The following is a 24,686-nucleotide window of genomic DNA, read 5'->3' as shown; positions in this document are numbered from 1 at the left end:
CCAATACAACACTCACACCCAGTCAACAGATCTGGGTTTAATCCATCACCGTTCTTTAGCCCACTCTGCCACCACAGTTCAGACATGGCCATATGCAAATTAGTCTGACCCTGTGCCTCCTGGGAACAGTCCAGCCCGAACTGCCAAGCCATGCCTTCCCTGGACCGGAAACAAACTTCCTAGGACCGGTTTCTGGCATTACAGCCGTCTTCAGCCAGGCTTGCTTGAATCCAGTGGCAAAGTGAGCAAGGGACTTACGTCTGAGCAACACCTGCCAACTTATGGCTAACAAAGCGGTACAAAAGGGGGTGGTGATGGACAGAGCATCTAAACCAAACAAACACTCACACCCAGTCAACAGATCTGGGTTTAATCCATCTAAGCATGGGCGAATTTTGTGAATTCGCGATCCGAGAATTTGCGGATTTGCGAATTCGCGATCTGCAAAATTCGCGAATTTGTGCGAATTTGCGGATTTTTGTTTTTTTGCGTGTTCGCAGGGTTTTATGCGTGTTCGTGGGTTTTTTTGCATGTTCGCGGGGATTTTTGCGTCTTCGCGAGCCGCTTGCATAGCGAAGTTACCCATGCAGTCGTTTATGGGAGAGGGAGAGAGAGATAGATAGATAGATAGATAGAGAGAGAAAGAGAGGGAAAGAGAGAGGGAGAGAGAGAACGAGAGAAAGAAAGAGAGGCCGGATCTCTGAAGGGCCAGATTTCTGAGTTGCCCCTACAGAACATACAGCTTTTTATTTTTAGCAAAATGCATATGAAAAGTGTGCTGTAAAGGTCTCTTTTAGCTTAACCCCTCCTGACAACTCAAAATGGGTGTATTTGCCATCCTCTCCCTTCTTCCTGTTTTTTATATCTGTAAGTGCTTCCTGATGAGGTTTAATTCCTTGGACAGGTGCCTCGTTGCCTACTTGTAACTATTCTCTGACCCTGCTTCAAGGGTCAGAGCAGGGTCAGAGAATAGTTGCAAGTAGGCAACGAGGCGCCAGGAAGCAATTAGCAGCAGGTGTCCAAGTTGAAGGTAATTTGTTTGTAACCCGTTTGTAAAAGGTTACAAAGAAATTAGGTTCAACTTTTGCACCTGCTGCTGTAACCCTTGCTTGGCTGAAAATTCGTCCCCTCTGATTCGCGGATTTTACCGCGATTTCGCGGATCGCGAAATCGCAGAAAACCTGCAAATTCGCCCGCAAAATGGATTTTACGCCCACCCTTAAATCCATCACCGTTCTTTAGCCCACTCTGCCACCCCAGTTCAGACATGGCCATATGCAAGTCTGTCTTACCCTGTGCCTCATGGTAACAGTCCAGCCCGAACTGCCAAGCCATGCCTTCCCTGGACCGGAAACAAGCTTCCTAGGACCGGTTTCTGGCATTCCAGCCATCTTCAGCCAGGCTTGCTTGAATCCAGTGGCAAAGTGAGCAAGGGACTAACACCTGAACATACCCTGTCAACTTAAGGCAAACAAAGCGGTACAAAAGGGGGTGGTGATGGACGGAGCATTTGAACCAATCAAACACTCACACCCAGTCAACAGATCTGGGTTTAATCCATCGCCTTTCTTTAGCCCACTCTGCCACCCCAGTTCAGACATGGCCATATGCAAATCAGTCTGACCCTGTGACTCATGGGAACAGTCTAGCCCGAACTGCCAAGCCATGCCTTCCCTGGACCGGAAACAAGCTTCCTAGGACCGGTTTCTGGCATTCCAGCCATCTTAAGCCAGGCTTGCTTGAATCCAGTGGCAAAGTGAGCAAGAAACTCACTCACGTATTAGCATACCCTGCCAACTAATGGCGAACAAAGCGGTGCAAAAGGGGGTGGTGATGGACGGAGCATCTGTACCTATCAAACACTCACACAGAGTCAACAGATCTGGGTTTAATCCATCACCGTTCTTTAGTCCACTCTGCCACCCCAGTTCAGACATGGCCATATGCAAATCAGTCTGACCCTGTGCCTCATGGGAACAGTCCAGCCCGAACTGCCAAGCCATGCCTTCCTTGGACCGGAAACAAGCTTCCTAGGACCGGTTTCTGGCATTTCAGCCGTCTTCAGCCAGGCTTGCTTGAATCCAGTGGCAAAGTGAGCAAGGGACTCACGTCTGAGCATACCCTGCCCAATTAAGGTGAACAAAGCAGTACAAAAGGGGGTGGTGATGGACGGAGCATCTGAACCAATCAAACACTCACACCTAGTCAACAGATCTGGGTTTAATCCATCAATGTTCTTTAGCCCACTCTGCCACCCCAGTTCAGACATGGCCATATGCAAATCAGTCTGACCCTGTGCCTCATGGGAACAGTCCAGCCCGAACTGCCAAGTCATGCCTTGCCTGGACCAGAAACAAGCTTCCTAGGACCGGTTTCTGGCATTCCAGCCATCTTCAGCCAGGCTTGCTTGAATCCAGTGGCAAAGTGAGCAAGGGACTCACTCACGTCTGAGCATCCCCTGCCAACTAATGGCGAACAAAGCGGTACAAAAGGGTGTGGTGATGGACAGAACATCTGAACCAATCAAACACTCACACTCAGTCAGCAGGTCTGGGTTTAATCCATCACCGTTCTTTAGTCCACTCTGCCACCCCAGTTTAGACATGGCCATATGCAAATCAGTCTGACCCTGTGCCTCATGGGAACAGTCCAGCCCGAACTGCCAAACCATACCTTCCCTGGACCGGAAACAAGCTTCCTAGGACCGGTTTCTGGCATTCCAGCCGTCTTCAGCCAGGCTTGCTTGACTCCAGTTGCAAAGTGAGCAAGGGACTCACGTCTGAGCATACCCTGCCAATTTATGGCGAACAAAGCGGTACAAAAGGGGGTGGTGATGGACGGAGCATCTGAACCAATACAACACTCACACCCAGTCAACAGATCTGGGTTTAATCCATCACCGTTCTTTAGCCCACTCTGCCACCACAGTTCAGACATGGCCATATGCAAATTAGTCTGACCCTGTGCCTCCTGGGAACAGTCCAGCCCGAACTGCCAAGCCATGCCTTCCCTGGACCGGAAACAAACTTCCTAGGACCGGTTTCTGGCATTACAGCCGTCTTCAGCCAGGCTTGCTTGAATCCAGTGGCAAAGTGAGCAAGGGACTTACGTCTGAGCAACACCTGCCAACTTATGGCTAACAAAGCGGTACAAAAGGGGGTGGTGATGGACAGAGCATCTAAACCAAACAAACACTCACACCCAGTCAACAGATCTGGGTTTAATCCATCTAAGCATGGGCGAATTTTGTGAATTCGCGATCCGAGAATTTGCGGATTTGCGAATTCGCGATCTGCAAAATTCGCGAATTTGTGCGAATTTGCGGATTTTTGTTTTTTTGCGTGTTCGCGGGGTTTTATGCGTGTTCGTGGGTTTTTTTGCATGTTCGCGGGGATTTTTGCGTCTTCGCGAGCCGCTTGCATAGCGAAGTTACCCATGCAGTCGTTTATGGGAGAGGGAGAGAGAGATAGATAGATAGATAGATAGAGAGAGAAAGAGAGGGAAAGAGAGAGGGAGAGAGAGAACGAGAGAAAGAAAGAGAGGCCGGATCTCTGAAGGGCCAGATTTCTGAGTTGCCCCTACAGAACATACAGCTTTTTATTTTTAGCAAAATGCATATGAAAATTGTGCTGTAAAGGTCTCTTTTAGCTTAACCCCTCCTGACAACTCAAAATGGGTGTATTTGCCATCCTCTCCCTTCTTCCTGTTTTTTATATCTGTAAGTGCTTCCTGATGAGGTTTAATTCCTTGGACAGGTGCCTCGTTGCCTACTTGTAACTATTCTCTGACCCTGCTTCAAGGGTCAGAGCAGGGTCAGAGAATAGTTGCAAGTAGGCAACGAGGCGCCAGGAAGCAATTAGCAGCAGGTGTCCAAGTTGAAGGTAATTTGTTTGTAACCCGTTTGTAAAAGGTTACAAAGAAATTAGGTTCAACTTTTGCACCTGCTGCTGTAACCCTTGCTTGGCTGAAAATTCGTCCCCGCTGATTCGCGGATTTTACCGCGATTTCGCGGATCGCGAAATCGCAGAAAACCTGCAAATTCGCCCGCAAAATGGATTTTACGCCCACCCTTAAATCCATCACCGTTCTTTAGCCCACTCTGCCACCCCAGTTCAGACATGGCCATATGCAAGTCTGTCTTACCCTGTGCCTCATGGTAACAGTCCAGCCCGAACTGCCAAGCCATGCCTTCCCTGGACCGGAAACAAGCTTCCTAGGACCGGTTTCTGGCATTCCAGCCATCTTCAGCCAGGCTTGCTTGAATCCAGTGGCAAAGTGAGCAAGGGACTAACACCTGAGCATACCCTGTCAACTTAAGGCAAACAAAGCGGTACAAAAGGGGGTGGTGATGGACGGAGCATTTGAACCAATCAAACACTCACACCCAGTCAACAGATCTGGGTTTAATCCATCGCCTTTCTTTAGCCCACTCTGCCACCCCAGTTCAGACATGGCCATATGCAAATCAGTCTGACCCTGTGACTCATGGGAACAGTCTAGCCCGAACTGCCAAGCCATGCCTTCCCTGGACCGGAAACAAGCTTCCTAGGACCGGTTTCTGGCATTCCAGCCATCTTAAGCCAGGCTTGCTTGAATCCAGTGGCAAAGTGAGCAAGAAACTCACTCACGTATTAGCATACCCTGCCAACTAATGGCGAACAAAGCGGTGCAAAAGGGGGTGGTGATGGACGGAGCATCTGTACCTATCAAACACTCACACAGAGTCAACAGATCTGGGTTTAATCCATCACCGTTCTTTAGTCCACTCTGCCACCCCAGTTCAGACATGGCCATATGCAAATCAGTCTGACCCTGTGCCTCATGGGAACAGTCCAGCCCGAACTGCCAAGCCATGCCTTCCTTGGACCGGAAACAAGCTTCCTAGGACCGGTTTCTGGCATTTCAGCCGTCTTCAGCCAGGCTTGCTTGAATCCAGTGGCAAAGTGAGCAAGGGACTCACGTCTGAGCATACCCTGCCCAATTAAGGTGAACAAAGCAGTACAAAAGGGGGTGGTGATGGACGGAGCATCTGAACCAATCAAACACTCACACCTAGTCAACAGATCTGGGTTTAATCCATCAATGTTCTTTAGCCCACTCTGCCACCCCAGTTCAGACATGGCCATATGCAAATCAGTCTGACCCTGTGCCTCCTGGGAACAGTCCAGCCCGAACTGCCAAGCCATGCCTTCCCTGGACCGGAAACATGCTTCCTAGGACCGGTTTCTGGCATTCCAACCATCTTCAGCCAGGCTTGCTTGAATCCAGTGGCAAAGTGAGCAAGGGACTCACGTCTGAGCATACCCTGCCAACTTATGGAGAACAAAGCAGTACAAAAGGGGGTGGTGATGGACGCAGCATCTCAACCAATCAAACACTCACACCCAGTCAACAAATCTGGGTTTAATCCATCACCGTTCTTTAGCCCACTCTGCCACCCTAGTTCAGACATGGCCATATGCAAGTCAGTCTGACCCTGTGCCTCATGGGATTAGTCCAGCCCGAACTGCCAAGCCATGCCTTCCTTGGACCGGAAACAAACTTCTTAGGACCGGTTTCTGGCATTACAGCCGTCTTCAGCCAGGCTTGCTTGAATCCAGTGGCAAAGTGAGCAAGGGACTCACGCCTGAGCATACCCTGCCAACTTGTGGCGAACAAAGCAGTACAAAAGGGGGTGGTGATGGACGGAGCATTTGAACCAATCAAACACTCACACCCAGTCAACAGATCTGGGTTTATTCCATCACCGTTCTTTAGCCCACTCTGCCACCCCAGTTCAGACATGGCCATATGCAAATAAGTCTGACCCTGTGCCTCATGGGGAAAGTCCAGCCCGAACTGCCAAGCCATGCCTTCCCTGGACCGGAAACAAGCTTCCTAGGACCGGTTTCTGGCATTCCAGCCGTCTTCAGCCAGGCTTGCTTGAATCCAGTGGCAAAGTGAGCAAGGGACTCATGTGTGAGCATACCCAGCCAACTTATGGCGAACAAAGCGGTACAAAAGGGGGGGGTGATGGACGGAGCATCTGAACCAATCAAATACTCACACCCAGTCAACAGATCTGGGTTTAATCCTTTACCGTTCTTTAGCCCACTCTGCTACTCCAGTTCATACATGGCCATATGCAAATCAGTCTGACCCTGTGCCTCATGGTAACAGTCCAGCCCGAACTGCCAAGCCATGCCTTCCCTGGACCAGAAACAAGCTTCCTATGACCGGTTTCTGGCATTTCAGCCGTCTTCAGCCAGGCTTGCTTGAAACCAGTGGCAAAGTGAGCAAGGGACTCACGTCTGCGCATACCCTGCCCACTTATGGTGAACAACGCAGTACAAAAGGGGGTATTGATGGACGGAGCATCTGAACCAATCAAACACTCACACCCAGTCAACTGATCTGGGTTTAATCCATCACCATTCTTTAGCCAACTCTGCCACCCAGTTCAGACATGGCCATATGCAAATTAGTCTGACCCTGTGCCTCATGTGAACAGTCCAGCCCGAACTGCCAAACCATGCCTTCCCTGGACCGGAAACAAGCTTCCTAGGACTGGTTTCTGGCATTACAGCCGTCTTCAGCCAGGCTTGCTTGAATCCAGTGGCAAAGTGAGCAAGGGACTCACGTCTGAGCATACCCTGCCAACTTATGGCGAACAAAGCGTTACAAAAGGGGGTGGTGATGGACGGAGCATCTGAACCAATCAAACACTCACACCCATTCAACAGATCTGGGTTTAACCCATCACCGTTTTTTAGCCCACTCTGCCACCTCAGTTCAGACATGGCCATATGCAAATCAGTCTGACCCTGTGCCTCATGGGAACAGTCCAGCCCGAACTGCCAAGTCATGCCTTGCCTGGACCAGAAACAAGCTTCCTAGGACCGGTTTCTGGCATTCCAGCCATCTTCAGCCAGGCTTGCTTGAATCCAGTGGCAAAGTGAGCAAGGGACTCACTCACGTCTGAGCATCCCCTGCCAACTAATGGCGAACAAAGCGGTACAAAAGGGTGTGGTGATGGACAGAACATCTGAACCAATCAAACACTCACACTCAGTCAACAGGTCTGGGTTTAATCCATCACCGTTCTTTAGTCCACTCTGCCACCCCAGTTTAGACATGGCCATATGCAAATCAGTCTGACCCTGTGCCTCATGGGAACAGTCCAGCCCGAACTGCCAAACCATACCTTCCCTGGACCGGAAACAAGCTTCCTAGGACCGGTTTCTGGCATTCCAGCCGTCTTCAGCCAGGCTTGCTTGACTCCAGTTGCAAAGTGAGCAAGGGACTCACGTCTGAGCATACCCTGCCAATTTATGGCGAACAAAGCGGTACAAAAGGGGGTGGTGATGGACGGAGCATCTGAACCAATACAACACTCACACCCAGTCAACAGATCTGGGTTTAATCCATCACCGTTCTTTAGCCCACTCTGCCACCACAGTTCAGACATGGCCATATGCAAATTAGTCTGACCCTGTGCCTCCTGGGAACAGTCCAGCCCGAACTGCCAAGCCATGCCTTCCCTGGACCGGAAACAAGCTTCCTAGGACCGGTTTCTGGCATTCCAGCCATCTTCAGCCAGGGTTGCTTGAATCCAGTGGCAAAGTGAGCAAGGGACTCACGTCTGAGCATACCGTGCCAACTTATGGCGAACAAAGCCGTACAAAAGGGGGTGGTGATGGACGGAGCATCTGAACCAATCAAACACTCACACCCAGTCAACAGATCTGGGTTTAATCCATCACCGTTCTTTAGCCCACTCTGCCACCACAGTTCAGACATCGCCAAATGCAAATTAGTCTGACCCTGTGCCTCATGGGAACGGTCCAGCCCGAACTGCCAAGCCATGCCTTCCCTGGACCGGAAACATGCTTCCTAGGACCGGTTTCTGGCATTCCAGCCGTCTTCAGCCAGGCTTGCTTGAATCCAGCGGCAAAGTGAGCAAGGGACTCACGTCTGAGCATAACCTGTCATCTTATGGCGAACAAAGCGGTACAAAAGGGGGTGGTGATGGACGGAGCATCTGAACCAATCAAACACTCACACCCAGTCAACAGATCTGGGTTTAATCCATCACCGTTCTTTAGCCCACTCTGCCACCACAGTTCAGACATGGCCATATGCAAATTAGTCTGACCCTGTGCCTCCTGGGGACAGTCCAGCCCGAACTGCCAAGCCATGCCTTCCCTGGACCGGAAACAAGCTTCCTAGGACCGGTTTCTGGCATTCCAGCCGTCTTCAGCCAGGCTTGCTTGAATCCAGTGGCAAAGTGATTAAGGGACTCACGTCTGAGCATACCCTGCCAACTTATGGCGAACAAAGCCGTACAAAAGGGGGTGATGATGGACGGAGCATCTGAACCAATCAAACACTCACACCCAGTCAACAGATCTGGGTTTAATCCATCACCATTCTTTAGCTCCCTCTGCCACCCCAGTATAGACATGGCCATATGCAAATCAGTCTGACCCTGTGCTTCATGTGAACAGTCCAGCCCGAACTGCCAAGCCATGCCTTCCCTGGACCGGAAACAAGCTTCCTAGGACCGGTTTCTGGCATTCCAGCCGTCTTCAGCCAGGCTTGCTTGAATCCAGTGGCAAAGTGAGCAAGGGACTCACGTCTGAGCATACCCTGCCAACTTATGGAGAACAAAGCGGTACAAAAGGGGGTGGTGATGGACGCAGCATCTCAACCAATCAAACACTCACACCCAGTCAACAGATCTGGGTTTATTCCATCACCGTTCTTTAGCCCACTCTGCCACCCTAGTTCAGACATGGCCATATGCAAGTCAGTCTGACCCTGTGCCTCATGGGATTAGTCCAGCCCGAACTGCCAAGCCATGCCTTCCCTGGACCGGAAACAAACTTCTTAGGACCGGTTTCTGGCATTACAGCCGTCTTCAGCCAGACTTGCTTGAATCCAGTGCAAAGTGAGCAAGGGACTCACGCCTGAGCATACCCTGCCAACTTGTGGCGAACAAAACGTTACAAAAGGGGGTGGTGATGGACGGAGCATTTGAACCAATCAAACACTCACACCCGGTCAACAGATCTGGGTTTAATCCATCACCGTTCTTTAGCCCTCTCTGCCAGCCCAGTTCAGACATGGCCATATGCAAATAAGATTGACCCTGTGCCTCATGGGAACAGTCCAGCCCGAACTGTCAAGCCATGCCTTCCCTGGACCGAAAACAAGCTTCCTAGGACAGGTTTCTGGCATTCTAGCCGTCTTCAGCCACGCTTGCTTGAATCCAGTGGCAAAGTGAGCAAGGGACTCATGGCTGAGCATACCCAGCCAACTTATGGCGAACAAAGCGGTACAAAAGGGGGTGGGATGGACGGAGCATCTGAACCAATCAAATACTCACACCCAGTCAACAGATCTGGGTTTAATCCTTTACCGTTCTTTATCCCACTCTGCCACTCCAGTTCATACATGGCCATATGCAAATCAGTCTGACCCTGTGCCTCATGGGAACAGTCCAGCCCGAACTGCCAAGCCATGCCTTCCCTGGACCGGTAATAAACTTCTTAGGACCGGTTTCTGGCATTACAGCCGTCTTCAGCCAGGCTTGCTTGAATCCAGTGGAAAGTGAGCAAGGGACTCACGCCTGAGCATACCCTGCCAACTTGTGGCGAACAAAACGGTACAAAAGGGGGTGGTGATGGACGGAGCATTTGAACCAATCAAACACTCACACCCGGTCAACAGATCTGGGTTTAATCCATCACCGTTCTTTAGCCCACTCTGCCAGCCCAGTTCAGACATGGCCATATGCAAATAAGTCTGACCCTGTGCCTCATGGGAACAGTCCAGCCCGAACTGCCAAGCCATGCCTTCCCTGGACCGGAAACAAGCTTCCTAGGACAGGTTTCTGGCATTCCAGCCGTCTTCAGCCAGGCTTGCTTGAATCCAGTGGCAAAGTGAGCAAGGGACTCATGTCTGAGCATACCCAGCCAACTTATGGTGAACAAAGCGGTACAAAAGGGGGGGGGTGGACGGAGCATCTGAACCAATCAAATACTCACACCCAGTCAACAGATCTGGGTTTAATCCTTTACCGTTCTTTATCCCACTCTGCCACTCCAGTTCATACATGGCCATATACAAATCAGTCTGACCCTGTGCCTCATGGGAACAGTCCAGCCCGAACTGCCAAGCCATGCCTTCCCTGGACCGGAAACAAGCTTCCTATGACCGGTTTCTGGCTTTCCAGACGTCATCAGCCAGGCTTACTTGAATCCAGTGGCAAAGTGAGCAAGGGACTCACGTCTGAGCATACCCTGCCAATTTATGGCGAACAAAGAGGTACAAAAGGGGGTGGTGATGGACGGAGCATCTGAACCAATCAAACACTCACACCCAGTCAACAGATCTGGGTTTAATCCATCACCGTTTTTTAGCCCACTCTGCCACCCTAGTTCAGATATGGCCATATGCAAATCAGTCTGACCCTGTGCCTCATGGTAACAGTCCAGCCCGAACTGCCAAGCCATGCCTTCCCTGGACTGGAAACAAGCTTCCTAGGACCGGTTTCTGGCATTCCAGCCGTCTTCAGCCAGGCTTGCTTGAATCCAGTGGCAATGTGTGTCAGGGCCCGCTCCGCAGGATACGATTGATGAACAAAGGGGTCCACCTCCCGATGTTACCAACACCCTGGATGTAAAACACAGGGGGTTCGAACCATCAGGCGAGGGATAAATAGTGAAAAGAGACCGGGGAAGGGAGAGGGTCAGCAGGGACAAGGGATCTGAAATGACAAAACATAGGAATTATAGCACAAGTCTATGTTGAAGTCTACTCTCATAAATTCTCTCTAGAAACCCGAATACCTTATGAGGCTGTACACTTTCCTCCAACCATCATAAGACAGATATAGTCCAGCTTCCTGCAACAGAACACAGTAGTTATTACACCAATCTCTAATCTCTACACCTCCATACCAGCTCTTTACCACCAATACACATACACACCATATCATGAGGAATAGGACTGTTCATATGACCCCATAGACTTGTAGTCCTCTACTTATTCAATGCAGTAGAGATCTCTTCCCCCGTAGTTCATAAATCATAAAGAGTTGAAGAGAGGAAGCTCTTTAATCACTCCAAAATGTTATTGTTATATAACTGAGAAAAGGTCAAGGAAAGAATAATGAAACAACCCTTCCCACATCCACGTAGCTGAACGGTAACGTGTGGTTGCGACCACCACTACATTCCGCTGCAAGCAACTATCACCTATACTCCAAAGCACTGGCGGTAGGTAGTTGTGACCACCACACTACCCAAGCGAAAACGTGACCAACCACACCCTCGGTGTTGATAAACGGAACAAACTCCAAGAACAAAACGAAGATCACGGCAACTGGCAGCGGCCGCCGCTCAGTTCCGCGGAAACCATAAAATCAGTTCCCCTTTTAGAACCAGCACGCGTCAGCCGACGCGTATCCTCCGGCACACAAACGGGGATACTTGTAACAACAGGAAATACAGCGCGTGAGCAGAGCGGCTCCCAGCGGCTGTAATGCCCGCCCCAATACCTCACAAGAACGAGTGATGTCGAGTCCTTGGTTCCAGCCGGTTTCCACAGCTAACCGCCGCAGCATTCAGGCACCTCTCCAATCTCGATAGAGTCAAAGCAAAGACTCAGAATTACGTGCAACTTCCTTCCTGTCTCCATCGCCCATATACTTCCTGAAACCGATGCTCATGGGAAATGTAGTTCCTTAACAATTGGGCAGGCGCGGTGAGGCTTCATCCTGACAGAATGCCCTCCCCCCTAGCGCCTCCTAGGTCCAGGTTTAGCAGGGAACCTCCGATGGAATGTCCTGACCGCGACTGGAGCTTGCACATTCTGACAAGGTTCCCAAGAGTCGTCTTCAGCAGTGTAGCCCTTCCAGGCCACCAAATACCACAATGCGCCTCTACGTCTTTTAGAGTTCATTATGCATCGAACCACATATTCCAACCCACCATCACACTACACTGGCGGAGGTGCCTTTCTCCTAGCTGACATCGCCGGTTTCAACAAGCTGCAGTGAAACACCGGGTGGATTCGTAGTGATGCTGGAAGCTTCAATTTATATGCCACAGGGTTAATCTGTTTCAGAATGACGTAGGGGCCAATGTATCTAGGATGGAACACTGAACGGAGTTTGAAACGGATATTCTTCGTGGACAACCATACTCTGTCCCCCACATGATACGTCGGACCCACACCCTGGTATTTATCGGCCCATTTCTTGTAGACCGCCTTAGCATGGACCAAGTGTTTGGATACTTTCCTCTGGACTGCATGCAAATGACGGACCAGTCTCAAGACTGAAGGCTGATTTCCCACATCTCCTGGGATGGCTATAGGCAAGGCTCAAGCATCATATCTATAATTGGCAAAAAAGGGAGACACCCCCAACGAACTGTGCCACGCATTATTGTAGGCAAACTCAGCTAGCCACAACAAGGATACCCAGGAGTCATGAGCTTCTGCAGCATAACAGCGTAGGTATTTTTTCAAGGATTGATTAAGCCGCTCTGTTTGACCATCCGTCTGGGGATGGAAACTGGTCGATAAAGTGGCTTTGATGTGTAACGCTAAACACCATGATTTCCAGAAGCTGGCGATGAATTGGGGACCCCTGTCAGATATTATGACTTCAGGTATTCCGTGATATCGGATGACATTAGACAAGAGCAGCTGTGTGGTTTGACCAGCTGTGGGGAGATTTCTGCATGGAATGAAATGACCCATTTTTGTGAGGCTATCCACAACAACCAGAACTGCTGTATGTCCATGGTCTGTGGGCAATCCTGTAACGAAATCCACGCTAATGCTCTGCCATGGCTTCTTTGGAGTGGGTAGAGGTAGTAATTTCCCCTTACTCTGGCACTGTAAGGTCTTTGCACGAGCACACACATCGCACTGACCCACCCATAATTTTACATCTTTGGACAGCGAGTCCCACCAGAACTGTCTCTGTACTAAAAGTACTGTTTTCTTTATGCCTTGGTGACCTGACATTGGGGAAGAGTGGCACCACTCAAAGGCCTTTTTCCGGCTTTCCATTGTAGGCAAAAACAACCTGTTTTGTACAAACGGCAGACCCTGTTTAAGAGAACGACCGGGTTCTTTGCTACTCCATTGAGTCCATGCAGCCACGGTCTTTTGCCTTTTAATCGTCTCCAGAAATGCCTCTGCGTTCAGCACACATATCACCTTGGTTGGTTCGATGATGGCCTCCATCGGAGGGTCAGACTGTACCAACACCGTGTCACCCAAACGAGACAAAGTGTCTGCCTTTCTGTTTTCAGTGCCTGGACGGAAAGTGATGATGAAATTGTATTCAGCAAAGAATAACATCCACCTCATTTGCCTTTGAGACAGATGCCTTGAAGTTCTCATATATTGCAGGTTTCGGTGGTCTGAATACACTGTCACCGGATATGAGGCCCCCCAAAGATACTGCCTCCATTCTTGGAATGCCTTTTTGATAGCCAGTAGTTCTTTTTCAGCTATTGTATAGTTCTTTTCCGCCTGGCTCAGTTTTTTGGACAGATAGGCCACCGGATGCAGTTGACCTGTTTGTGGATTCCTTTGAGACAAAATAGCCCCTACGGCCTCATCAGAAGCGTCTGCCTCCACGATGTATGGCAGATCAGGTTGCGGATGTGCAAGAATAGGAGCGGAAACAAAAGCTTTTTTCAGACACATAAAGGCAGCATCAGCTTCAGGAGACCAACAAAACCCCACCCCCTTTCTAAGAAGGTTAGAAAGGGGTGCAGCTATGCGTGAGAACCCATCGATGAATCTCCTGTAATAGTTAGCAAAACCCAGGAAGCATTGGACCTCTTTCATAGATTTTGGTGTAGGCCAAGAGTTGACTGCTTGCACCTTGCGTTCTGCCATCTGTAACCCTTCAGGACACAGCATAACTCCCAAGAATTCCACATTCTCTACTCCAAACTCACATTTACTGAGCTTACAAAACAATTTGTTATCTCTCAGCCTCTGCAAAAACTGTTTGACATGATCCAGATGAATAGTGACATTCTCAGAATAGAGTAAAATGTCATTGATGTATACCACTACACTGATATCCACCAGGTCTCTCAATACATCATTTAGGAAGTACTGGAACGCTGCCGGGGCGTTACATAACCCAAAGGGCATGACTGTATATTCATATAACCCGTAGCATGTTTTAAAAGCAGTCTTCCATTCATCCCCCTCTCTCATCCTCACAAGATGATATGCCCCTCTGAGATCCAGTTTGGTGTATATCCTGGCATTCCGTACCTGATCTAACAAAACGGGAATGAGGGGGAGTGGATATCTGTTACGGACTGTGTTTTTATTTAACATTCGATAGTCCACACATGCCCGCAATTCCCCACTGGATTTAGCACCAAAAAACAAAGGAGAAGCAGCATGGGACTTGGAGGGTCGAATAAAACCTATAGACTGGTAGTGATCCAAATACTCCTTCAAATGTTTAGTTTCAGGTACTGACAATGCATATACACGACATGTGGGCACCACTGCTCCTTCAACTAAATCGATACAACAATCGTATACACGATGAGGGGGTATCTCATTGGCCAGTTGTTCACTAAATACATCCTTGTAAGACCGTAACTCATTAGGTAACAGGACCTCCTTTTCTGCTGCAGTAGCCACCTGAAAAGGAGTAGATAACTCCACAGCCTGAGTAACTGGATGCAACGACATGTGTGCCTGGCAGTCAGGTGAGGGGAACCGTTTCCCTCCAATCAATTTCAGGGTTATGGTACGACAGCCAGGGCATTCCCAAAATGACTTCGTATTGAGGGGCCTCAATTATGTTCAAAATCAACCTATCTCGATGTCCCCCCTCTGGTATATCGACAGTTAACAATACCTCTTCCGTTTGTTCTGTTATCAACCCAGATTTCAGGGGTTTCCCATCCACCGCCCACACTTCCTCTGGGTGTTGTCGTGGTATGCGTTTCAGTGCTAGTAGGGACACCAACCCGCTATCAATAAAATTGCCAGTAGCCCCTGAATCGATCATGACTAGCACCTGATGTACTACTTGTTGGCTTTCCAAACACATAGACAGGACAATGTGCGATACCGAATCACGAATAATCTCACAAACCAAAGAAGGCAGTTTCAAAGGGGCCTGAACTCCTCCTTCTGACCCAGCATTGCCTAGCTCAGTGTTTGACACGGCCAATCTCTTCTTAACCCATCCCCCCGTGGTTTTGGGCTTCGTTGGGCATTCCCTCACATAATGACCTTTCCTCCCGCAGTACATACACAACCCTTGTGTTCTACAGGTTTCTCTCTCTTCTCTAGTTAACGGAGCCCTCACGGCTCCTATTTCCATGGGTTCATGACTGTCTGCAACTCCCACGGGCCCCTTCCTACTCAGATACTCTAGCTTAGGAGGACCCCTTTCCCACTTTTTCCTGTCTCCTGATCGCTCCGTCATCCTACCATCCAATCTTAATGAAAGGCTAATCATGCCTGCACAGGTAGTGGGCTGGGGATCTATTTGGGCTATGACGTCCTTCATCCCATCTCTCAACCCCTGATAGAATATAGACATCTGCTTTTCCTCTGGCCAGGATGACTCCGCTACCAACCGATTAAAGGAGGTTAGATAAGTGACCAGTTCATTCCGTCCCTGTCTTAATTCCAACAGTTCTTTATCTGCACTAAAAGAAGTGGTTCGCCGATCGAACACTTTCTCGAATTCGGCTCTAAATATCCCCCAGTCAGATAATATGGCATCGTCTTTTCTCACCAACGGGACAGCCCAATTTGCGGCATCGCCTATCATGTACGAGATGGCGAATGCCACCCTTGAATGGTGATTGGGTAAGACGCGGGTTTACATGAGAAATGCATCATGATTTGGGTCAGGAATATCTGGGTCTTCGAAGGATCCCCAGAATACCTTTCGGGACTTGCCAACGGTATGGGTGGAGGCACCGTAAGCTGAATCCGTGGATTAAGAGTGGCTGCATCAAAGGGATTGCCTGCCATCCTATCCACTCTTTCTCTTAAAGCAGTGGTCTCTGCTCTAGAGGCTGTCAGCTCCTGCTGCATTACAGCAAGAGCTTGTAAGACATCCTCAAGCGTAGCCATGTTTGTTCACCAACGCATCGGGCGAAGCTTTTAACGTGGGCACGTAATTCTGTCAGGGCCCGCTCCGTAGGATACGATTGATAAACAAAGGGGTCCACCTCCCGATGTTACCAACACCCTGGATGTAAAACACAGGGGGTTCGAACCATCAGGCGAGGGATAATTAGTGAAAAGAGACCGGGGAAGGGAAAGGGTCAGCAGGGACAAGGGATCTGAAATGACAAAACATAGGAATTATAGCACAAGTCTATGTTGAAGTCTACTCTCATAAATTCTCTCTAGAAACCCGAATACCTTATGAGGCTGTACACTTTCCTCCAACCATCATAAGACAGATATAGTCCAGCTTCCTGCAACAGAACACAGTAGTTATTACACCAATCTCTAATCTCTACACCTTCATACCAGCTCTTTACCACCAATACACATACACACCATATCATGAGGAATAGGACTGTTCATATAACCCCATAGACTTGTAGTCCTCCACTTATTCAATGCAGTAGAGATCTCTTCCCCCGTAGTTCATAAATCATAAAGAGTTGAAGAGAGGAAGCTCTTTAATCACTCCAAAATGTTATTGTTATATAACTGAGAAAAGGTCAAGGAAAGAATAATGAAACATCCCTTCCCACATCCACGTAGCTGAACGGTAACGTGTGGTTGCGACCACCACTACGTTCCGCTGCAAGCAACTATCACCTATACTCCAAAGCACTGGCGGTAGGTAGTTGTGACCACCACACTACCCCAGCGAAAATGTGACCAACCACACCCTCGGTGTTGATAAACGGAACAAACTCCAAGAACAAAACGAAGATCACGGCAACTGGCAGCGGCCGCCGCTCAGTTCCGCGGAAACCATAAAATCAGTTCCCCTTTTAAAACCAGCATGCGTCAGCCGACGCGTATCCTCCGGCACACAAACGGGGATACTTGTAACAACAGGAAATACAGCGCGCGAGCAGAGCGGCTCCCAGCGGCTGTAATGCCCGCCCCAATACCTCACAAGAACGAGTGATGTCGAGTCCTTGGTTCCAGCCGGTTTCCACAGCTAACCGCCGCAGCATTCAGGCACCTCTCCAATCTCGATAGAGTCAAAGCAAAGACTCAGAATTACGTGCAACTTCCTTCCTGTCTCCATCGCCCATATACTTCCTGAAACCGATGCTCATGGGAAATGTAGTTCCTTAACAATTGGGCAGGCGCGGTGAGGCTTCATCCTGACAATGTGAGCAAGGGACTGACGTCTGCGCATACCCTGCCCACTTATGGTCAACAAAGCAGTACAAAAGGGGGTGGTGATGGACGGAGCATCTGAACCAATCAAACACTCACACCCAGTCAACAGATCTGGGTTTAATCCATCACCGTTCTTTAGCCCACTCTGCCACCCCAGTTCAGACATGGCCATATGCAAATTAGTCTGACCCTGTGCCTCATGGGAACAGTCCAGCCCGGACTGCCAAGCCATGCCTTCCCTGGACCGGAAACAAGATTCCTAGGACCGGTTTCTGGCATTACAGCCATCTTCAGCCAGGCTTGCTTGAATCCAGTGGCAAAGTGAGCAAGGGACTCACGTCTGAGCATACCCTGCCAACTTATGGCGAACAAAGCGTTACAAAAGGGGGTGGTGGTGGACGGAGCATCTGAACCAATCAAACACTCACACCCAGTCAACAGATCTGGGTTTAATCCATCACCATTCTTTAGCCCACTCTGCCACCTCAGTTCAGACATGGCCATATGCAAATCAGTCTGACCCTGTGCCTCATGGGAACAGTCCAGCCCGAATTGCCAAGCCATGCCTTGCCTAGACCAGAAACAAGCTTCCTAGGACCAGTTTCTGGCATTCCAGCCGTCTTCAGCCAGGCTTGTTTGAATCCAGTGGCAAAGTGAGCAAGGGACTCACTCACGTCTGAGCATCCCCTGCAAACTAATGGCGAACAAAGCGGTACAAAAGGGTGTGGTGATGGACGGAACATCTGAACCAATCAAACACTCACACCCAGTCAACAGATCTGGGTTTAATCCATCACCGTTCTTTAGTCCACTCTGCCACCCCAGTTTAGACATGGCCATATGCAAATCAGTCTGACCCTGTGCCTCATGGGAACAGTCCAGCCCGAACTGCCAAACCATGCCTTCCCTGGATCGAAAACAAACTTCCTAGGGCCGGTTTCTGGCATTCCAGCCGTCTTCAGCCAGGCCTGCTTGAATCCAGTGGCAAAGTGAGCACGGGACTCATGTCTGAGCATACCCAGCCAACTTATGGCGAACAAAGTGGTACAAAAGGGGGGGAAAATGGACGGAGCATCTGAACCAATCAAATAATCACACCCAGTCAACAGATCTGGGTTTAATCCTTTACCGTTCTTTATCCCACTCTGCCACTCCAGTTCATACATGGCCATATGCAAATCAGTCTGACCCTGTGCCTCATGGGAACAGTCCAGCCCGAACTGCCAAGCCATACCTTCCCTGGACCGGAAACAAGCTTCCTATGACCGGTTTCTGGCATTCCAGACGTCTTCAGCCAGGATTGCTTGAATCCAGTGGCAAAGTGATCAAGAGACTCACGTCTGAGCATACCCTGCCAATTCATGGCGAACAAAGAGGTACAAAAGGGGGTGGTGATGGACGGAGCATCTGAGCAATCAAACACTCACACCCAGTCAACAGATCTGGGTTTAATCCATCACCGTTTTTTAGCCCACTCTGCCACCCCAGTTCAGATATGGCCATATGCAAATCAGTCTGACCCTGTGCCTCATGGTAACAGTCCAGCCCGAACTGCCAAGCCATGCCTTCCCTGGACTGGAAACAAGCTTCCTAGGACCGGTTTCTGGCATTCCAGCCGTCTTCAGCCAGGCTTGCTTGAATCCAGTGGCAAAGTGAGCAAGGGACTCACGTCTGCGCATACCCTGCCCACTTATGGTCAACAAAGCAGTACAAAAGGGGGTGGTGATGGACGGAGCATCTGAACCAATCAAACACTCACACCCAGTCAACAGATCTGGGTTTAATCCATCACCGTTCTTTAGCCCACTCTGCCACCCCAGTTCAGACATGGCCATAGGCAAATTAGTCTGACCCTGTGCCTCATGGGAACAGTCCAGCCCGGACTGCCAAGCCATGCCTTCCCTGGACCGGAAACAAGCTTCCTAGGACCAGTTTCTGGCATTACAGCCATCTTCAGCCAGGCTTGCTTGAATCCAGTGGCAAAGTGAGCAAGGGACTCACGTCTGAGCATACCCTGCCAACTTATGGCGAACAAAGTGGTACAAAAGGGGGGGGGATGGACGGAGCATCTGAACCAATCAAATACTCACACCCAGTCAACAGATCTGGGTTTAATCCTTTACCGTTCTTTATCCTACTCTGCCACTCCAGTTTATACATGGCCATATGCAAATCAGTCTGACCCTGTGCCTCATGGGAACAGTCCAGCCCGAACTGCCAAGCCATGCCTTTCCTGTACCAGAAACAAGCTTCCTAGGACCAGTTTCTGGCATTCCAGCCGTCTTCAGCCAGGCTTGTTTGAATCCAGTGGCAAAGTGAGCAAGGGACTCACTCACGTCTGAGCATCCCCTGCCAACTAATGGCGAACAAAGCGGTGCAAAAGGGTGTGGTGATGGACGGAACATCTGAACCAATCAAACACTCACACCCAGTCAACAGATCTGGGTTTAATCCATCACCGTTCTTTAGTCCACTCTGCCACCCCAGTTTAGACATGGCCATATGCAAATCAGTCTGACCCTGTGCCTCATGGGAACAGTCCAGCCCAAACTGCCAAACCATGCCTTCCCTGGATCGAAAACAAACTTCCTAGGGCCGGTTTCTGGCATTCCAGCCGTCTTTAGCCAGGCCTGCTTGAATCCAGTGGCAAAGTGAGCACGGGACTCATGTCTGAGCATACCCAGCCAACTTATGGCGAACAAAGTGGTACAAAAGGGGGGGGAAATGGACGGAGCATCTGAACCAATCAAATACTCACACCCAGTCAACAGATCTGGGTTTAATCCTTTACCGTTCTTTATCCCACTCTGCCACTCCAGTTCATACATGGCCATATGCAAATCAGTCTGACCTTGTGCCTCATGGGAACAGTCCAGCCCGAACTGCCAAGCCATGCCTTCCCTGGACCGGAAACAAGCTTCCTATGACCGGTTTCTGGCATTCCAGACGTCTTCAGCCAGGATTGCTTGAATCCAGTGGCAAAGTGATCAAGAGACTCACGTCTGAGCATACCCTGCCAATTTATGGCGAACAAAGATGTACAAAAGGGGGTGGTGATGGGCGGAGCATCTGTCCAATCAAACACTCACACCCAGTCAACAGATCTGGGTTTAATCCATCACCGTTTTTTAGCCCACTCTGCCACCCCAGTTCAGACATGGCCATAGGCAAATTAGTCTGACCCTGTGCCTCATGGGAACAGTCCAGCCTGGACTGCCAAGCCATGCCTTCCCTGGACCGGAAACAAGCTTCCTAGGACCAGTTTCTGGCATTACAGCCATCTTCAGCCAGGCTTGCTTGAATCCAGTGGCAAAGTGAGCAAGGGACTCACGTCTGAGCATACCCTGCCAACTTATGGCGAACAAAGTGGTACAAAAGGGGGGGGGATGGACGGAGCATCTGAACCAATCAAATACTCACACCCAGTCAACAGATCTGGGTTTAATCCCTTACCGTTCTTTATCCCACTCTGCCACTCCAGTTTATACATGGCCATATGCAAATCAGTCTGACCCTGTGCCTCATGGGAACAGTCCAGCCCGAACTGCCAAGCCATGCCTTTCCTGTACCGGAAACAAGCTTCCTATGACCGGTTTCTGGCATTCCAGACGTCTTCAGCCAGGCTTGCTTGAATCCAGTGGCAAAGTGAGCAAGAGACTCACGTCTGAGCATACCCTGCTAATTTATGGCGAACAAAGAGGTACAAAAGGGGGTGGTGATGGACGGAGCATCTGAACCAATCAAACACTCACACCCAGTCAACAGATCTGGGTTTAATCCATCACCGTTTTTTAGCCCACTCTGCCACCCCAGTTCAGATATGGCCATATGCAAATCAGTCTGACCCTGTGCCTCATGGTAACAGTCCAGCCCAAACTGCCAAGCCATCCTTTCCCTGGACCGGAAACAAGCTTCCTAGGACCGGTTTCTGGCATTCCAGCCGTCTTCAGCCAGGCTTGCTTGAATCCAGTGGCAAAGTGAGCAAGGGACTCACGTCTGCGCATACCCTGCCCACTTATGGTCAACAAAGCAGTACAAAAGGGGGTGGTGATGGACGGAGCATCTGAACCAATCAAACACTCACACCCAGTCAACAGATCTGGGTTTAATCCATCACCGTTCTTTAGCCCACTTTGCCACCCCAGTTCAGACATGGCCATAGGCAAATTAGTCTGACCCTGTGCTTCATGGGAACAGTCCAGCCCGGACTGCCAAGCCATGCCTTCCCTGGACCGGAAACAAGCTTCCTAGGACCAGTTTCTGGCATTACAGCCATCTTCAGCCAGGCTTGCTTGAATCCAGTGGCAAAGTGAGCAAGGGATTCACGTCTGAGCATAACCTGCCAACTTATGGCGAACAAAGCGTTACAAAAGAACTGGTGATGGACGGAGCATCTGAACCAATCAAACACTCACACCCAATCAACAGATCTGGGTTTAATCTATCACCGTTCTTTAGCCCACTCTGCCACCCCAGTTCAGACATGGCCATATGCAAATCAGTCTGACCCTGTGCCTCATGGGAACAGTCCAGCCCGAACTGCAAAGCCATGCCTTGCCTGGACCAGAAACAAGCTTCCTAGGACCAGTTTCTGGCATTCCAGCCGTCTTCAGCCAGGCTTGTTTGAATCCAGTGGCAAAGTGAGCAAGGGACTCACTCACGTCTGAGCATCCCCTGCCAACTAATGGCGAACAAAGCGGTACAAAAGGGTGTGGTGATGGACGGAACATCTGAACCAATCAAACACTCACACCCAGTCAACAGATCTGGGTTTAATCCATCACCGTTCTTTAGTCCACTCTGCCACCCCAGTTTAGACATGGCCATATGCAAATCAGTCTGACCCTGTGCCTCATGGGAACAGTCCAGCCCGAACTGCCAAACCATGCCTTCCCTGGACCTGAAACAAGCTTCCAAGGAACGGTTTCTGGCATTCCAGCCATCTTCAGCCAGGCTTGCTTGACTCCAGTTGCAAAGTGAGCAAGGGACTCACGTCTGAGCATACCCTGCCAACTTATGGCGAACAAAGCGGTACAAAAGGGGGTGGTGATGGACGGAGCATCTGAACCAATCAAACACTCACACCCAGTCAACAGATCTGGGTTTAATACATCACCGTTCTTTATCCCACTCTGCCACTCCAGTTCATACATGGCCATATGCAAATCAGTCTGACCCTGTGCCTCATGGGAATAGTCCAGCCCGAATTGCCAAGCCATGCCTTGCCTAGACCAGAAACAAGCTTCCTAGGACCAGTTTCTGGCATTCCAGCCGTCTTCAGCCAGGCTTGTTTGAATCCAGTGGCAAAGTGAGCAAGGGACTCACTCACGTCTGAGCATCCCCTGCCAACTAATGGCGAACAAAGCGGTACAAAAGGGTGTGGTGATGGACGGAACATCTGAACCAATCAAACACTCACACCCAGTCAACAGATCTGGGTTTAATCCATCACCGTTCTTTAGTCCACTCTGCCACCCCAGTTTAGACATGGCCATATGCAAATCAGTCTGACCCTGTGCCTCATGGGAACAGTCCAGCCCGAACTGCCAAACCATGCCTTCCCTGGATCGAAAACAAACTTCCTAGGGCCGGTTTCTGGCATTCCAGCCGTCTTCAGCCAGGCCTGCTTTAATCCAGTGGCAAAGTGAGCACGGGACTCATGTCTGAGCATACCCAGCCAACTTATGGCGAACAAAGTGGTACAAAAGGGGGGGAAAATGGACGGAGCATCTGAACCAATCAAATAATCACACCCAGTCAACAGATCTGGGTTTAATCCTTTACCGTTCTTTATCCCACTCTGCCACTCCAGTTCATACATGGCCATATGCAAATCAGTCTGACCCTGTGCCTCATGGGAACAGTCCAGCCCGAACTGCCAAGCCATACCTTCCCTGGACCGGAAACAAGCTTCCTATGACCGGTTTCTGGCATTCCAGACGTCTTCAGCCAGGATTGCTTGAATCCAGTGGCAAAGTGATCAAGAGACTCACGTCTGAGCATACCCTGCCAATTTATGGCGAACAAAGAGGTACAAAAGGGGGTGGTGATGGACGGAGCATCTGAGCAATCAAACACTCACACCCAGTCAACAGATCTGGGTTTAATCCATCACCGTTTTTTAGCCCACTCTGCCACCCCAGTTCAGATATGGCCATATGCAAATCAGTCTGACCCTGTGCCTCATGGTAACAGTCCAGCCCGAACTGCCAAGCCATGCCTTCCCTGGACTGGAAACAAGCTTCCTAGGACCGGTTTCTGGCATTCCAGCTGTCTTAAGCCAGGCTTGCTTGAATCCAGTGGCAAAGTGAGCAAGGGACTCACGTCTGCGCATACCCTGCCCACTTATGGTCAACAAAGCAGTACAAAAGGGGGTGGTGATGGACGGAGCATCTGAACCAATCAAACACTCACACCCAGTCAACAGATCTGGGTTTAATCCATCACCGTTCTTTAGCCCACTCTGCCACCCCAGTTCAGACATGGCCATAGGCAAATTAGTCTGACCCTGTGCCTCATGGGAACAGTCCAGCCCGGACTGCCAAGCCATGCCTTCCCTGGACCGGAAACAAGCTTCCTAGGACCAGTTTCTGGCATTACAGCCATCTTCAGCCAGGCTTGCTTGAATCCAGTGGCAAAGTGAGCAAGGGACTCACGTCTGAGCATACCCTGCCAACTTATGGCGAACAAAGTGGTACAAAAGGGGGGGGGATGGACGGAGCATCTGAACCAATCAAATACTCACACCCAGTCAACAGATCTGGGTTTAATCCTTTACCGTTCTTTATCCTACTCTGCCACTCCAGTTTATACATGGCCATATGCAAATCAGTCTGACCCTGTGCCTCATGGGAACAGTCCAGCCCGAACTGCCAAGCCATGCCTTTCCTGTACCAGAAACAAGCTTCCTAGGACCAGTTTCTGGCATTCCAGCCGTCTTCAGCCAGGCTTGTTTGAATCCAGTGGCAAAGTGAGCAAGGGACTCACTCACGTCTGAGCATCCCCTGCCAACTAATGGCGAACAAAGCGGTGCAAAAGGGTGTGGTGATGGACGGAACATCTGAACCAATCAAACACTCACACCCAGTCAACAGATCTGGGTTTAATCCATCACCGTTCTTTAGTCCACTCTGCCACCCCAGTTTAGACATGGCCATATGCAAATCAGTCTGACCCTGTGCCTCATGGGAACAGTCCAGCCCAAACTGCCAAACCATGCCTTCCCTGGATCGAAAACAAACTTCCTAGGGCCGGTTTCTGGCATTCCAGCCGTCTTTAGCCAGGCCTGCTTGAATCCAGTGGCAAAGTGAGCA

This window comes from Lissotriton vulgaris, chromosome 8 (assembly GCF_964263255.1).
Source record: "Lissotriton vulgaris chromosome 8, aLisVul1.2, whole genome shotgun sequence".
Taxonomy (NCBI): domain Eukaryota; kingdom Metazoa; phylum Chordata; class Amphibia; order Caudata; family Salamandridae; genus Lissotriton; species Lissotriton vulgaris.
This window is presented reverse-complemented; position numbering follows the sequence as displayed.